The sequence below is a fragment of the Acinonyx jubatus genome, chromosome D4 (assembly GCF_027475565.1).
Source record: "Acinonyx jubatus isolate Ajub_Pintada_27869175 chromosome D4, VMU_Ajub_asm_v1.0, whole genome shotgun sequence".
NCBI classification, from domain to species: Eukaryota; Metazoa; Chordata; class Mammalia; order Carnivora; family Felidae; genus Acinonyx; species Acinonyx jubatus.
The window spans coordinates 43,760,920-43,777,290 of NC_069391.1; the positions used below are offsets into that span (position 1 = coordinate 43,760,920).

The 16,371-nt window shown below is 41.6% G+C and overlaps 1 long non-coding RNA gene across 2 annotated transcripts in view; it reads left to right on the forward strand.

Moving 5' to 3' along the window:
* LOC106983159 (uncharacterized) overlaps positions 1–15,704 on the forward strand; it is a 39,865-nt gene extending 24,161 nt beyond the window's left edge. Inside the window, exons 5-7 of one of the 2 annotated variants that reach the window (XR_008291151.1) lie at positions 2,245–2,413; positions 9,984–10,166; positions 10,626–15,704. This is a non-coding gene — a long non-coding RNA (uncharacterized LOC106983159). The remainder of the gene's footprint in view (positions 1–2,244; positions 2,414–9,983; positions 10,167–10,625) is intronic. The other variant, XR_008291153.1, reaches the window with a different exon arrangement.
* Positions 15,705–16,371: the final 667 nt, after the last annotated feature.

The following is a 16,371-nucleotide window of genomic DNA, read 5'->3' on the forward strand; positions in this document are numbered from 1 at the left end:
CTCAGCTTCATTTTCTCACCTCTCTGTGCCTCAGTTTCCTCATGAAGAGAATAGGGGTAGTAATCATGTCTCCTCATAGGGCTGATCTGAGAAGTAAATGGGAGAGAAAATATATGGCTTGTACAGCAGTGCTTGCTGTATGGAAAGCATTTAATCAGAGCCAGCTTCCACCATTACCATCCTATCATCATCGCCACCTTCGTCACCAGGCTCAGGTCCCAACACGAGAATGAACAAATCCCCTCATGTACTGTAACCATGTAGTTAGGTTGCTCTGGAACCGCCATATGCCCCGGGACTGTGAGGAATAGACACACAGAATAAAGAGAATTGTGAGGAGCACAGTGGCTGTAGACTCTGTGTGAAAAGGGCCAGGGATCTTATCTCACTTCCAACCCCATCTCCTTTTCCCTGCTTTACTGGGGAAATGACCTTGAAGGAGGAACAAGTGCACTCTGATAGATAGAACGGCTTTGGCCACAGCCCAGCCCCACCACCCAGGCACAGAGGAGAGCTCTCTGATGTCTCTTGAATGATTTAGCTTTATTGGCTCTTGTGTCTCTCTCCAAATTGCCTTCAGGATGAATGTCGTGGCCAGAACCCATAGAGGACACCAGCTTCCCAAGCAGCTCACAAGATGCGGATACTCTCTCCGTTTATGAAACAGGCTTCAAATTGGCCATTAGTGGAGGCTGTATTTTGCACCTCGTGAAGAGGAAATGATACTGCATTAGAAGTTCTGCACTGTGGCTTAGGCAGTGCATTAGAGGTGGGCTACAGGCCGGGTGGTTTCCTACTGGGCATAATACCCAACTTATTTTCATTTACATTACTTTCTCTACATCACTGGCTGCACGAGGCATGAAACTGTTAAATGCACACAATTCCCAATTGCTTGACACAAATAGAAATGTTTAATGAATAATAATAAAGAGGGAGCCTATGGATGAAACCAATATGCAAAAACTGTGAGTGCGTGTTAACCAATTTTTCTCACTGCACAGAACTCAACAAACTTTCTCTTTTTCTCCCTCCCTCCCTCCCTTCCTCTCTCTCTCCTCCCCTCCCTGCCCCCTGCTCCTTCTTCCTTTCTACATTCTTTTTGAAAAGGCAAAGCAAATACATTTAAGTGGAACAGAATAGAGTAGTGTAGTATTGTTAACACAACAAACAGAATTCATGAATGTGAAAGGCTTTATCTGGAGGATTTTAAGGTGAAAGAAGGAAAGAGGGAAAAAAGAAAGAGAAAGCAAAAGAAAGAAGGAAAGAAAAGAGATTTCATTTCCCTTCAGCTCTAAGGATGGGGGCAGTTTGGTTGCTGGTATGAAAGGGGATTTTAATTTACGCATCTCATCTCGGTATCAGTTACATCTAACTAATGTTTTCCCAGCCCCACTGGCCCGTTAGGAGAGTCAGAGTGGGAAAAAGGAAGCCTGGCTTTGATGGGGAGTTTCATCGGCACCACATTCCAAGGCTTCTGCTTCTCTTGTGGATTGCCTTGAGCAGGACTGGATTCTTAAAGCCTCCATCAAAGTTGATGGATCTTCCCCCCCACCCCCATAGTTTTACTCTCATCTCATAACTTAACAGTGTGCTGTGGTGGAAGAGGTGTGTTGTTAACCGAGACCTGGATTGGAATCCAGACTCTGTCTTTCACAAGCAGTATGACTGGGCAAAATGATTTTAACCTCTTGGGTCCTCAAATTCCTCGTTTACAAGAGGAGCAACAAATATCTGTTTCTCATGGTTATATCCCACATTCTGATAATAGAAGCTCAAGTATATAGACATATACACAGAAAAGAGACTGGAAGGAAGAACAACACCATGTCAACAATGACTGTTGATTTTTCCTCTTTGTTCAGAATTTTTCGACTTTCTATGTAGGCAAGCATTGTCTTGCAATAGGAAAATCGTAGTTTACAAAAGCACATATTTTCTTGTTTGAGCAAACATGGATTATAACAATATTTATTGATTTTCCTTTCTCTTTTTTCTTTGTTCCATACAATCTGCCCTTCTCTCTTTCTCTTTTGAAAGGAAAACAGATATGGGGTGTATTGGTTTCCAATTGCTGCTGAAACAAGTTACAAGCTTAGTGGCTTAAAACTACCCAAATGCATTCTTTTCCAGTTCTGGAGATCAGAAGTCTTGAAATGAGTCTTAATGGGCTAAGTGGGAATGTAGGAAGGGCTGGCTCTTCGGAGGGTGTGAAGAGAGAATCTATTTCTTTGCTTTTTTCAGCTTTTTGTAGCTGCCTGTATTCCTGGCCTTGTGGCTTCTTCTCCATCTTCAAAGCACATGACTGCAGTCCGTCTGCTTCTCCCTATACAAGGAGACATCCCCCGGATAATCCAGCATTATCTTCCCATCTCAAGATCCTTCGTGCAAAGGATCCTTTTTGTCATCTAAGGTAAATACATGGAGATCTTGTGGGAGGCTGTCATTCCACCTAACACACAGGGTTGATGTAAGAGGTGAAGGATTAAATGAAAACTGAGCAAGAAAAAAAAAAAGCAACAAAGTTTCTGATAATGTGAAATAACAAACCAAGTACTTTATCTAGAATATCCATTCAATTCTTACAGCGTTTAACTGTACTGGACCAAGTGCCCTGGCAGGAAATACAGGGCATTTGGATCTGGTATGAACACAGAAGCTGATATATTCCATTAGAAAAACAAAATTATGACACACAACAATAAAGAAGTATCAAATCCCTTGTCCCCAGATCTCCAAGGGGCCAGAAATTCAGTCTAAAATTATTATTGTTGTTATTATTATTGTTATTGTTTCTTTGAAATGTCAGTTCTTCCTGTTGAAAGGCATCAGAAAGACCCAGGTCAGGGATTACTCCTTGATTCCAAAGCAGCCTGTTTTCTTCAGCTTGGTACCCAGATGTGCCAAGAATGATTTTGTTTTTAAAAGGCAAAAAAGTTCAAATTATTATTTGTTGTTGCAAAAATGCCACAGGTTATTAAACTAACATCAAGAATAGATATAATCAGATCTCATCTATTATTAATGAGGTTCTGTCTTAATGCGATCATTATAGGTATGTGCCTCATACCTAGCAGCTACCATCTAACATAATAACAACCTGAAATAATGAGTTGCCAGCATGATATTTTTCTTCTGTGAAGGGTTATACCTATAGGGTTGCCTTTTTCTTTTCTTATAACAACAACAACAATAATAAACTGTAACATTTTAGACAGAGACAGGTGTAAGTGTTATTTGAAATATAATGGTTACTGCTTAACATCTTTACAGTTAAGATTTGTTACACAGCCAACACAAAAATGTTTTGAAACCCATGTTATTACTACTTATAATGATGATCCAAGAGCCAGAAAAGCTCCTATAACTTTTTATAACGTCTACTGTGTGTGTGCCTGGGTGTGAAAGAGACAGAGACAGAGACAGAGAAAGAGACACACACACACACACACACACACACAGAGTTCCAAGATATGACTGTACTCATAGGCCAATGTACTAAAAAATTTAAATTTTTTCTCATATACAAGCCTTTCAACTGCAATCCTTTCCTTTCTCTAAGGCATAGGCTCAGAAAAGACATAAATTAAGTCTTTGTGAGCAGAGGCAGAGCCAGACCACGTCCTGAATAGTTTAGCTTCCTCTGCAGCAGGTTATTACAAATAGTTGTGCTGAGGCTTGCTCACAAAATCCTATTTAATCCTTAATGCAGTTGAATTCTATGGGGTGCAGTTACCTAGAGACCAGATTAGGCAAACTTAAGCATCAGGAATGAGAGTGAATGCAGAAATAAGGGGCTGAGACCCAAGAATCTGAGCACCTGACAACAGCAAAATCTGCTGAGAAAAACTCAAGGTTGGCCAATTCTGACTTCCCTATCTCTGATGGTTATTCCATAGTTCTATCGCTCTCTCCCTTTACTGCTAGACTCTGCTTCCTCACAGTCTACTCTCTTCCAGCTCTGCAGTATGACTTTTGCTCTTCCGGCCTGGTTTTGGGGCAGCCTCCAGGATCTCCCCACATTAATCCTCAGACTTGAGCTCCCTGCAGCGTTAGCGCTACAGCCCAGTTGTGGCAAAATCTGGAAGCTCTCTTTGTCTCGGCTTCCTCAGCACCAGGCTTTCCTGGTTCTTCCCTGGCTCTTTGTCCCCCTGTGCTCTGCCGGCTCCCATGGCTCATCTGCCCTGGAAACATTGTCATTCCCCAGGCTTATTTTCTTGCCCAGGTGCCATGATCGGATCTTTAGTGGTAACTTCTAAGTCTGTATCTCTAGCCCTGTCTCTTGCTAATGAGATCCGGACTGGAGTTTTCACCCACTCACCACGTGGCTCCACACCAATGTTCCAACAGCCTGACAAACCATACGAGTCCAGTTTTGCTCATTAGCTACAGTTGTCTCTCCATCTTCTGTCCTCACCTACCCTGTTCTTACTGACCCTTTTGGTTAAAAGCCTCACCTGCCTCTGACTCCTTGTTTCTTCCTTTGCTAGATTCCCTAATTCCTCAGTTCTGAACTTTCTTGTTTGGTGAGGAAACATGTCTCCCCTCATTCCCAATTCCTGCCTGGATGATTATAGAAACGACTTAACTGATCTCTCTGCTTCCAAACCAGCTTTCATTCTCCTGTTAGAACTAACTTTAAAAAAAAATGGTTTTTTTGATGTTTATTTATTTTTGAGACAATGCAAGAGACAGAGTGCAAGCAGCGGAGGGGCAGACAGAGGGAGACACAGAATCTGAGGCAGGCTCTAGGCTCTGAACTGTCAGCTCAGAGCCCAACACGGGGCTCAAACTCATGAACCGTGAGATCATGACCTGAGCTGAAGTGGGACGCTTAACTGACTGAGCCACTCAGGTGCCCCTGTTAGAATTAACTTTTTAAAACACTGGTGGACTCATGATACTGCTAGCAGTACTAATATACATAGTAGTTTCTCAATAAATGCTATTTCATTGCTTCCTTGGCTTCAGTGACTTTATCTGGCAAATTGAAAGATTTAGATTAGATAGCTCTAAATCTAGCCTTCCTCAGATATTGTACATGCCTCTAAGAAATAAAGGATGGGGTTTTCATCTGACTTCTGCCTGAAAATCTTATCATGGATGAATCTGGGCCTGTACCTGAAGAGTGATCCCAACATTTGAGAGCTTTTTTTCATTTCTTTTCTTTTCTTTTCTTTCTCTCCTCTCTCTCTCTCTTTTTTTTTTTTTTTAACTTGGAACCTCTTTCTCTCTGCTCATGGATTTAACCAATGTCAGAATACCTCAAGCTCTAAAATCAGTGATACTTAGAATATAAGAAGTAGTCTGCTGAGAAATAGGACACTGGGCCATTTTCTATAGGGTAGACTATTTGAAATACCTTTTCATATCTATAAAATAAAGAGGTTGAATTAGTGAGCTCAGTGTCTCTTTGGAACCTCATTTATATGCTGAATTGGCATTTTTAAAAATGTTTATTCATTTTTTGAGAGAGAGAGAGAGAGAGAGACAGAGCACAAGTCAGTGAGGGGCAGAGAGAGAGAGAGAGAGAGAGAGAGAGAATCCATGACAGGCTCCAGACTCGGAGAAGTCAGCACAGAGCCTGACGTGGGGCTCGAATTCACAAACTGTGAGATCATGACCTTAGCTGAAGTCAGATGCTTAACCAACTGAGCCCCTGAATTGGCATGTTTAAAATGACTTACCTCATAGGATCACCACTTTCATGTGTGTATTCTTTATGATTTTCTTTGGGGTGACCATATGAGGACACATCTGTCGGACCTCCAACTGTAAGGTGTGTAATGGCTCAAGGCCCCATCTGCTGGCCTTGGAAACCCATCCCTGCATTTTCGTGAGGCCACGCGTCCCCTGGACTGCTGCCAGTTAGTGGCTGCGTGTGGCTGGGACACAAAGCACACCTGTCGCTGGGAGATGCCAGGCTCTGCTCCTGAGCACCTGACTCAAGAGCTCCCCCACCTGCCTCGCCGATCTTTTTTCGGAACTGCAAGGCATTCCTCTGTTTTTCTCCTCCACTTAGGGTCAGACCTGTAGAACCAGCCTCTCACCCCCCTCCTTTTCATTTTCTCTCACTAGCGTGACCCACGTCTTGGCTACTGTTTCTTGATGACCCGGATTGATACACAGCCTATTTTTGGTATCATAAGAAATTCAGCCTCCATCCATGGAAGAAAATAGAAAGTTGGGTCTGGTTTTACTATCACCCAGACAACTGCAACCAGTCCCCTAGACTGTTTTCTCCATAGCAAAAGCATTCATTCACCTATTTCTTTAAAAAAGTTTTCTCCCCTAAATTACAACCACCCCCTAGGATTTGCAGGAGATACACATATATAAAAAGAAGAAAATGAAACTATCCATAATTTTTCCATCCCCCAAATAACCACTGCTTTCAGGTCTTGTCTGTAATATACAAGTAATTCTTAGAAAACAATAACAAACAAACGTTGATACAAAGAACGGTTTAGTGGAGGAGTTGGCAAACGTTTTCTGGAAAGGGCCAGATTGGTGAATGTGTCCAATTTTATTGGCCATACAGACTCGGTTGCCTGATGCCTCTTGACTCTGCCAGATTGGATGAAAGGGGCCATAGACAATATGTAAATGAGAGTGTGGCTGTATTCCAATAAAACTTTATTTAAAAGTGGGGGGGGGGCTGAATTTGGCCTTCGGGCCATCGTTTGCTGAGCCATGATTTAGTGAAAGACAAGATCTTGTAGGAAGACCTAATCTATGGCTGAATGAGGCTATTCAGACCTTACTTAAAATGACCCATCAGAGCCAATAGAAGAAATCTGCTGGAGACATTTCTGAAGTGGCAGCTGTAGCAGAGGATCCCAGGAGCGCCTGGACAGGAGTGTGCGGCTGCGGGCGTGGCCAGCTTACCTCTGTCCGGGAGGCTCCCCCCAGGCAGGCTCCAGGATGTGTGAGAAGCTGCTACTTGTGTGGAACTTTCCCAGAAGGACGAGCCATGGCTTAAAGCAGGACGGGACGAACTACTGATCTGACAGCTACATTGTGGTCTTTTGCTGTTGTCAGGCATGAGTTAAATAGGTTTCAAACCTTTCTTAACGCACTTCTCTCATTTATTTTTGTGGCTGCATAAACTTTCATAGCAAATAATGAGTCGGGGCTGCAGCCCAAATATTATGGACTCTTGATGTATCTGGAGAGCCTGTGGAGTGTGGCTCTGCATTCTAATGGCGTGCTTAACCCGGCGCCGGCTGGGCCCCCCCTGGGCTTGTTTTGGCTGGAAGAGGGATTCTGCAGAATGTGAGGGAAACCCACCAGAGAGCCCCTTGGCTTCACTGTCTCCATCCCCTCTCCACAGAAGTGTTTTTCCCCAAGACTTGACAGCTGTTCCTCTTGGGTCAGAGTGAATTTGTCCCTCAGCTAGAATTCTGACTGTGTCTGTCTTGATTTGAGTGTTGAAGGATAAATTTCTACCTAGGAGTCCTGTTTTCAACATCCACACTTGCTACTCCTATTTGTCCACGGAAATCAACACTGACTGCCTATTCTCCAGTCCATCTGCTGAGATGGCATGGTGCCTGATTCTTGGCAGGGTGGGAAGTGCTCCAAAGGGCTGGAGTTTCAGGGCACTGTATTTGGAGGGATGGCCTCGAGGGGTGGGGAAGCGAGTGAGGTGGAAGGAGAAGAGCTGTGGGAAGCTGCTTTTTTCTTGCATTGCCTCCCGTCTCAGGCTTCTGGCCCCTTATATCAACAGACCTTGGCTTACCCTCTAGGGATCAGGCCCTATAGAAAACCTAGACATGCTTTGCGTGTCCGCATGGGGAAGGTGTAGGAATCTGGCTTCAACACTGTCCCCAATCACAAACGTCTAGAGGAGTCATCCCCCAAGATAGATCATAGTGAAGTGGAAAAAGCAGATTACAAAATCATAGCAGAGTGTTACCCTAGACAATGTGCGTGTGTGGGTGTGTGTGTGTGTGTGTTTGCAGCATGCATGTACACACACTGTTAGCGTTTCTCTGGGTGGGTGGTAGGATTATGTATGATTTTTATTTTTCATTTCTTTTTTTAATCTGCCTTTGTATTTTTCTGTGTTATACATATATGGATGACTTTTTTAAAGGAAAGCAGAACAAAAATAGCTTCAGAATATTCTGTTTAGGAAAAAGACCTTCACGAAAAGACCTAACTGCTCGCTGAGAAAGAATTTCTAAGCCCTCTGTAAAATGACAGTCAACTGGTGCTGGTAAAGTTCCAGTTGGGACTTTAGGACACAAGACAAAAGTCCTGAAAACAGAGGGAATCGTGCGGTGGCTGGAGTGGGGGGGTCAGGTGTGGGTGCATGTGTTGTGAATTCTCGAAAAGCTGGGGCGGAGGGCTGGAGAAGGAGAGCCAGCCCTTTGGAGGACACTCACGGTGTCTGTGTTACCTTCCCTCAGAGGTCTTCAGTTGTCCCCCACTGTCCCCGTACCCAGGCTTCTCTGGAGGACTTGAAGGCTCCCTTTTTTCTGTACCACAGAAGGCTACGCAGGCTGCTCTTGGAGTAGTTTTTCCACTTAGGTGGGTTTCATCCATACATTCCAATCCCTTTCTCACTAAAACATCAAGGGCATATGCAACTCGCCTTCAGTCACATGGCAATGTACACCTATCTGTATGTATGTAATGACAGATCAGACATTTAGGGTTTAAAGGAAATCCAACCCAATGCCCTCATTTTCCATAGAGGCTAAGAGGTGACATGTCTAGCAGAGGACCCATGCTGGACAGAACTGGGATCACAAGTCATATATCTTCACTGACTCTCTAATGTGTCTGTATAGATTCACTCCCTTGAAATTTTTTTGTTTTTTTCCCAGCTAGGCTGTGAGTTTCTCATAAGAATGATCCCATTTTATACCTCAGCATCCAATTGTGCGTAGGAAGGGGCTAGGCCTGTAACAGGGGTGACTGGGTGAGAGGAAGACGCATGTGACATGCAGAAGATTTCCCCCAAACGCTATAATTTATATCCAGTTCCTATTCATTGTCTACGTAGTGGGAGAGGTATGTGGGATTCAAAAGACTTGGATTTTAATCTCATTTCACTGTTTACTACTGAAAAGGATCAGAACATGCCACCCCCAAATGTACCACTTTTGTGTCAAGATTATTTTGAGTTGAAGTTAATGGAGAATCGACAGATGCAGGAGGAGTTCTCTGTCCTCTTCTTTTTTTTTTTTTTTTTAATTTTTATTTATTTTTGAGAGAGAGACAGAGTGTGAGCAGGGAAGGGGCAGAAGGAAAGGGAGACACAGAATCCGAAGCAGGCTCCAGGATCTGAGCTGTCAGCACAGAGCCCGACGAGGGGCCCGACGAGGGGTTCGAACTCACGAACTACGAGACCCTGACCTGAGCTGAAGTCGGATGCTCAACTGACTGAGCCACCCAGATGCCCCTCTGCCGGCTCCTTGAATTGTCTAAAAGCAGGGTGTAAATTTCCCTTTGTGACAGTGTTCCCCTTCTACACGGAAGAGGAGAGCACTCTTATTACCAGAGATGGAGGGTCGACACTGAGACAAGTCTGTGTAAACAGACCTTACTAAAATAACCCTGATCTTCCATTAGTTCCTCCATACATTTCCTAATCACTTCCCCACAATTTATTGTCTCTTGAAGCCCCTTTCTTTTGTTAACATGGTATATAAAACCCAGAGTCTCACTTCTGTGAACTCCTGTGCATGTACATATTGATAAAAATGACGTGCCTGTTCTCCTGCTAATCTATCTTTTGTTTAATTTGTAGGCCCTCATACATTCACTTTAGAAGACGGAGGAAAAGCTTTTCCTCTCTGATACTTTGAGATCGTGGGCAAATTGTTAAACCCTCAGCCTCAGTTTCTATCTGTAAAATGGAGAGATTAATATCTACTTGAATGTTTATTAGAAATAGAAGTAAAAGCACACTTCACAGAGCCTGACACATATTGGACACAGTACTTATTAGATCTTTCTCACCTTCTTTCTAGGAGAAAGCACATCCGTCCTAAGAAGAAGGCTGGTTCGTAATCACGAGGGTATGCATTGCCTATGCAATTGAAGCAATTGGAAGTTGAAGGAAGGGTCAAGTTTTTGACACTGAAAATGTGTCTGTGTATAGCAAATCAACAGAGGAGTTCATGTTCACAGAGTAGTGTTCACATATCCAAAAGGTGGGAGCAATTCAAGTGTCCATAGACAGATACATAGATAAGCAAAATGGGGGATATGTCTACAATGGAATATGTTTCAGTCATAAAAAGGAGAGGAATTCTGACACTTGCTACAACATGGATGAACCTTGAGGATATCATGCTAAGTGAAATAAACCAGTAACAAAAGGCAAATACTATGCAATTCTACTCACATGAGGTAATTAGACTAGTCAAAACTACAGAAACAGAAAGCTGAATGATTTGACAGAGGCTGGGGGCAGGAAGAACAAGGAGTTGTTGTTTAATGAATGCAGACTTTCAGTTTTGCGAGGTGAAAAAATTCTGGAGATTGCTGCACAACAATGTGAATATACTTAACACTACTGAACTATACACTCAAAAATGGTGAATTTTATATGTGTATCACAATTACAAATAAAAAGGAGTCCAGGAACAGTAAATATTGTTTTATTGCAGCAGCACATAAAACCACATCTTCTCTTTCTGAGTCCAACTTGCGAATCGGAAGCCATTTCTGTGGAGGCAGAACTCCATCCATGATGCAACAGGTGAGGAATAGCTTCATAATTTTCAGATTAGCAGACTTTCTCTGCTAATGTCTCACTAATTACCATGTAGACTTAGCATTGAACCATAATTATTATCAGTTAATTAGACCTTAAAATGTATCTTTGATAACACCTCTGGCATTTAATTATGTAACTGGTAACTTATGAATGTTATTAAGGGGATATATGACTACACTAACGTGTAATTAGATCTCGTTTTTGTTTCTTGATATCATATTGATTCTGATAATAGGGTTGGAGTTTTTACAGCTTATATGAAAATGGTCATATTAAATTGATAGTCTATAAAACAAATGCACATGTTAGCAAATATTTAATAAGCATATTAAAAGAAAGAGTCTGTGGGAGAAAGAAAAGTGGAGATTATTCTTGGTATCATTTTAAGAAGTTCATAGCAAATACATTGCCTGTTTTCAAGGCCACTTTCTGCCTAAAAACAAACAGCATTCAAGAATTCATGTAATAAAAGAAATTAGTTCCTACTGTTGGAAAACAGAAAAAAAAAACCTACCAAACTGTTTTCAATATTGTGAGAGTAACAAATACGTGTCCCCAAAGCTTTATGCACCTCGACTCATTTTTTGAATGTCCTATTGTCATTTAGGAAATGTTCAGCAATCTTTTTGTAAAATGAAGAATCTCTTTTTAAAATAATGTGGCTAATTTCCTCTCTTTGTGGGAGAATTAAAGTCAGCTAAAAATCAGATTGTCTAGTTAGATTTTCTGGTAGATTTCAAGCCCCTTGAGGGCAATGTTCTGTCCCTTTTACATCTTATTATCATTTACAATTCCTAATGTGGTGGTTTGCACAGCGTAGGTATTTTTTTCAGCTTTACTGAGGTATAGCTGACAAATAAAATTGTTAGATATTTAAAGTATACATCGTGATGATTTGAGATACATACACATCGTGAGAGGGTTCCTCTCATCTAGTTAATTAACACATCCACTTCCTCACATATTTATCTTGTTTTGTTTGTGTGTGAGAACACTTAAGGTTTACTCTCTTAGCAAATTTCAATTAGACAATACAATGTTAATGAACTTTTGTCATCATGTTATCCATTAGATCTTCAGAGATGTTATTCATCTTATAGCTGAAAGTTTGTACCCTTTTGCCAACCTCTTCCTATTTCCCCATCCCGGCAGGCCCTGGCAACCACTTTTCTACTCTCTATGTCTTTGAGTTTGGCTCTACATACGAGTTTGATTCTACGTATCAGTGATACCATGCAGCATTTGTCTTTGTGTTATCTCACTTAGCATAATGTTCTTAAAGTTCACTCATGTTGTCATAAATGGCAGGCTGTCCTTCTTTCTCAAGGCTGAATAATATTCCATTGTGTGTATATACCACATGTACTTTACCCATTCACCTGTTGTTGGACACTTAGGTTGTTTCTATATCCTGGCTATTGTGAATAGTGCTGCCATGAACACGGGAGTGAGATATTACAATATTCTGTTTTCATTTCCTTTGGATATATACCAGAAGTGGGATTGCTGGATCATATGGTATGAATATTCATTGCCTGTTGAGTAAGAGAAATTGGAGGGAATTAAAGAAACTCTGCTATATCTACTTTCTCTCCAAAATGTGGATGATGAAACATGCCTTAGGAAAACAAGTAAAGATTCTGATGTGGAAAGGGTACTCAGAGCCTGGTGAGCTGATGGATACTTAGTCACAGAGGAGATTGTGGGATTTAGAATAAATCTAAAACAAATAGATGGATTGGTTGATTTATATAGTTTTAACTCCATATCCTGATTTGTAATAAAAATGTAATAAATTAGCTGGGATTGTGGGTACTATTTGACATGTAACATAGAGTAAAAGTTATTATCAGACATAAAGTTTTCTCCAAGTGACCCATCTGTATGAACAAACTTCTAATTACCAAACCTTTGTTCTTCGTATTGCCCTGTGAAGTGCCCTCTTCTTCTTTCATGCCCCAAGCCTCTATCCAATTCCTTAGCTCAGGATAGTATATATAATTCCTTTGATCTTTCTGTCTTTGAACCTCTCATGCATGTGGGGTTCCCACGCACACAAAATTAAATTTGTTTTTTTCCTGTTAATCTGTCTTATGTTAATTTGATTATTAAACCATCCAAAGAATCATGAAGAGTAAAAGAGAAAATTCTCCTCCCCAACATCTCCAAACCAAACATCCATGTGCATGATCTAGACAGGAAATGTGAAGTTTCAATCTAGAGACCATCTGAGCATGTTAATTTGTAGCAGAATGACTTTACCGTTTAATAGCAAGTAATCCATTTCTGAGAAACCATTGCAGGCAATTGGTCCAATTGAACTTCGTCTTTAACATTTTACTATGATTTGTGTGATTAGGCCACTGGAGGAAGTGGTTTTCAATAGCATGATTAAAGCACTTTGAGGAAATAATTTCTGTCTTCAAGCACCTTGCGTACATTTTTGTTTTCAAGTGTTTGTCCTTTCTCATTAAGAGGGAGAGGCAGGAAATGGAGAAATATTGACTTTTAAACATTGTCTTGGATTGGAAAAGAAAGATCAAAAAATAGCAGAGTCAAGTCAGGTCTTTAGCAGACCTGTGCAGCATAGTTTCTTGTCTGATGAATCCTGGAACTTGAGGTATAATTAATTCAGCATTCTGCAGATTTGAGAATTTCACCCCTTTACCAAGGATTTTTTTTTAAATTGAGGACACTGATGAACTTTTAAATTTACTAAGCAAGGACATAGTAAAATACAAACAAACATAACCATCACCTACTAAGAATCAGTTTTATAAAAGAAGAGACATTTTAATGTCAGAAATAGAGGAAGGAGTTAATTTTATAATAATGGACTATTTTATCCAAGAAAATACAGTTGTTGCGTTAGTCTCAATTTGCCAGGAGGTGAAATTGGGTCACGGACGAGGGACAGAGTTCCCGGTTCAGATGACTTTCTCAAATCCAGCTCAGACTAATTTTATGCCAAAAATATTCGACTCTCTTTCTGTATGTGCCACAGTGCCTGAAATTATGTCCAGAGGTCCCCAAGTAGTGTCCAAAATCAATAAAATTTATAGCCAGTATGGATTGTTCCACATTTTGGGGAGTAGGAAGGAGTGTTGTCAAAATGTAGTAGACGTGGTGAGATTTGCAAACCTCAGAGTCATCATTCTGAACTGTTCCTGCCCTTTCCAATTTATTTTGAGAAACAGAATCTTGTGCCCCTTCCCCACGGTGCTTTACATCTCAACCAAAAGGAAAAGAAGAAAAGTTCTTTATGGAGAGAGTAGGTTGTGGGTGACCTATCTGAGTTCACCGGCTCACTGAACAGTGATTAACATTTAAAATGTATGCAAACTAGACTCCTAATTAAAGTCCAATAATGTAAGACTTTGAACCTATTCACTGCCTTTGGAAATAATCACAGATGCTGGCTGCTTATCCTGAAAAAGTCATTATGGTAAATGACCAACTCCCCCACCTTCTCCTTTCCATCAAGTGCAAAAGTGATTCTCCATTGCAGGATTTGCAAATGGTGCATGTTGCAGAGTCAAATGTCTCCTGGTGGCTGTAATTGTGATGCAAATTATCTTGGTTACAGGAAGAATGAAATTTATAGAGCTCCTGTCATATGTGAATTTGCAAGCATGTACCAAATTTGAAGAGGGTGGACACTCATGTTGATCTGAGGGGACCTCGAGAACTCTTGATGGCAATTTGGACATGGCAGTGATGAAGGATGAATGACCTTCCTCCCACTCTCTATTCTTCCTCGCTTGCTTTGCTGATTCTTTTGTGGGAGGATGGATAGGAGACACAGAGAGGGAATTGAAAAAGAATGATGAAATCAAAAATAGGTCAGAAGAAAGAAATACTCAGGAACTAAATATTAGTTGCAGATCTGAAGAACTAAAGTTGATTTGTTTGTCAAAGGTAAGGAATGCAGGTAAGAATCAAACTCAGCCGCAGAGGAGAAAAAAGGGAAAAGTGAGAATCAACATTTATTGTGCACTTGCTATGGGCCGGAGATGCCAGTGGGTGTTAACCGTTTTTTCATTTGACTTGTATGATAGCCTGATGAACTAGGCTGTATGATTTTACAGGTGAGGAGTCTGGGGTTCAGAAAGTTGGTGTACATGACGAATAAGGTTCTAATGCCTCAGAGCTAAACCTCAACTCTAAGTCCATCTGATTTGAAAAATTCCTGGCCTTCCCCAGGTCCATGTTGCCTCTCAAAATTACTGAAAAATACACCTTCAGAAATGAAATTCCAGGAAATGTGATTTCAGAGCTGGGGTTTCACTTTCTTATTCACCTGGCCTTCAATACCACAGAGACAATGTGGCTCCCATAACTGTTTGTGGCAGATGCAGTTGCTGCTGTGACCAATGCACTGTGGTCCTGGGATGGAATGTGATAGAATGTGTAACTACTGAAGGAGCTCCGGGGAGCTCTTCCGTTTGCTTCGTCAAGCCCTCTTAACCGTACTCTGTGTGGTAGATGTGGGTGGGTAATTTAATGTTTACTTGCTTGAAGCAAATATTGATATGTAGTCGGCAAATGAAATCATTTTCACCTTTAGTAAATCATTTATTTGATGGAGACATTTAGAGAATACAAGTTGTCTCTTTGAAGATTTATGAATAGGAAAAGTGATGACGAGCTGTGAAAGAATAAATTTTTCCCTCTATTCTTCTCTTTTTCTTTGGTCTGGCAGGCTTTCCCAAATATTTGTGAGGCTCAGGACTGAGTACAAATAGAGGCCTAGATACCATATGTCTATTTATTTATTTATTTATTTATCATTTTAGAGAGAGAAAGAGTGTGTGTGTGTGTATGTATAAGCAGGGAAGAGACGCAGAGGGAGAGAGAGAGAATCTTAAGCAGATGTCAGGCTCGATCCCATGACCCTGGGATCATGACCTGAGCTGAAATCAAAAGTCAGACACTGAACCGACTGAGCCACTCAGGTGCCCCCACGTGGCTAAATATTTAAGGCTGTAGGGGCATCTGGGTGGCTCAGTCGGTTGAGTGTCTGATTCTTGATTTTGCCTTGGGTCATGATCTTACGGTTTGTGAGTTGGAACCTCTAATCGGCCTCTGCACTGACAGCGCAGAGCCTGCTCGGGATTCTGTCCCTTTGTCTCTGCCCCTTTCCTGCTTGAGCTCTCTCTCTCTCTCTCAAGATAAACAAACATAAAAAAGATAAATATTTAAAATTTTCAATCTATCTAGCAAACGATTAAATATGTTCCATCATCCTATTTTACAAATATGCCTATGACACGGAAGACTCTGCGGTGCTCCACTGTAGAGTGGGTGAGTACAAGGAGGGCAGGCCCCGACCTTGGACCGCAGTCCACCCTCTTCTCCCACGCTCACGTGTTCCTGCACTGTAAGAGGCCTGAGAGGCACCCGTGAGGACATCCCGGGCTACATGTGCGAGCTCTTCCGCAAGCTCCAGAACAGTTACCCTGTCTGTATTCACCTCGGAGGCTTAGGACTGTGCATCCTGGGGGCGCAATAAGAGAGAAGGCATCTGGCTTTGGTGGGCGTGTCTTCTCGGCCTTAAAGACTTCTCATCTCAGGGAAAGGGTGTGGCTGGAGAAGGACCCTAGGGTGGTGTCTTTTAAGCCTGGGACCCAGGGCAG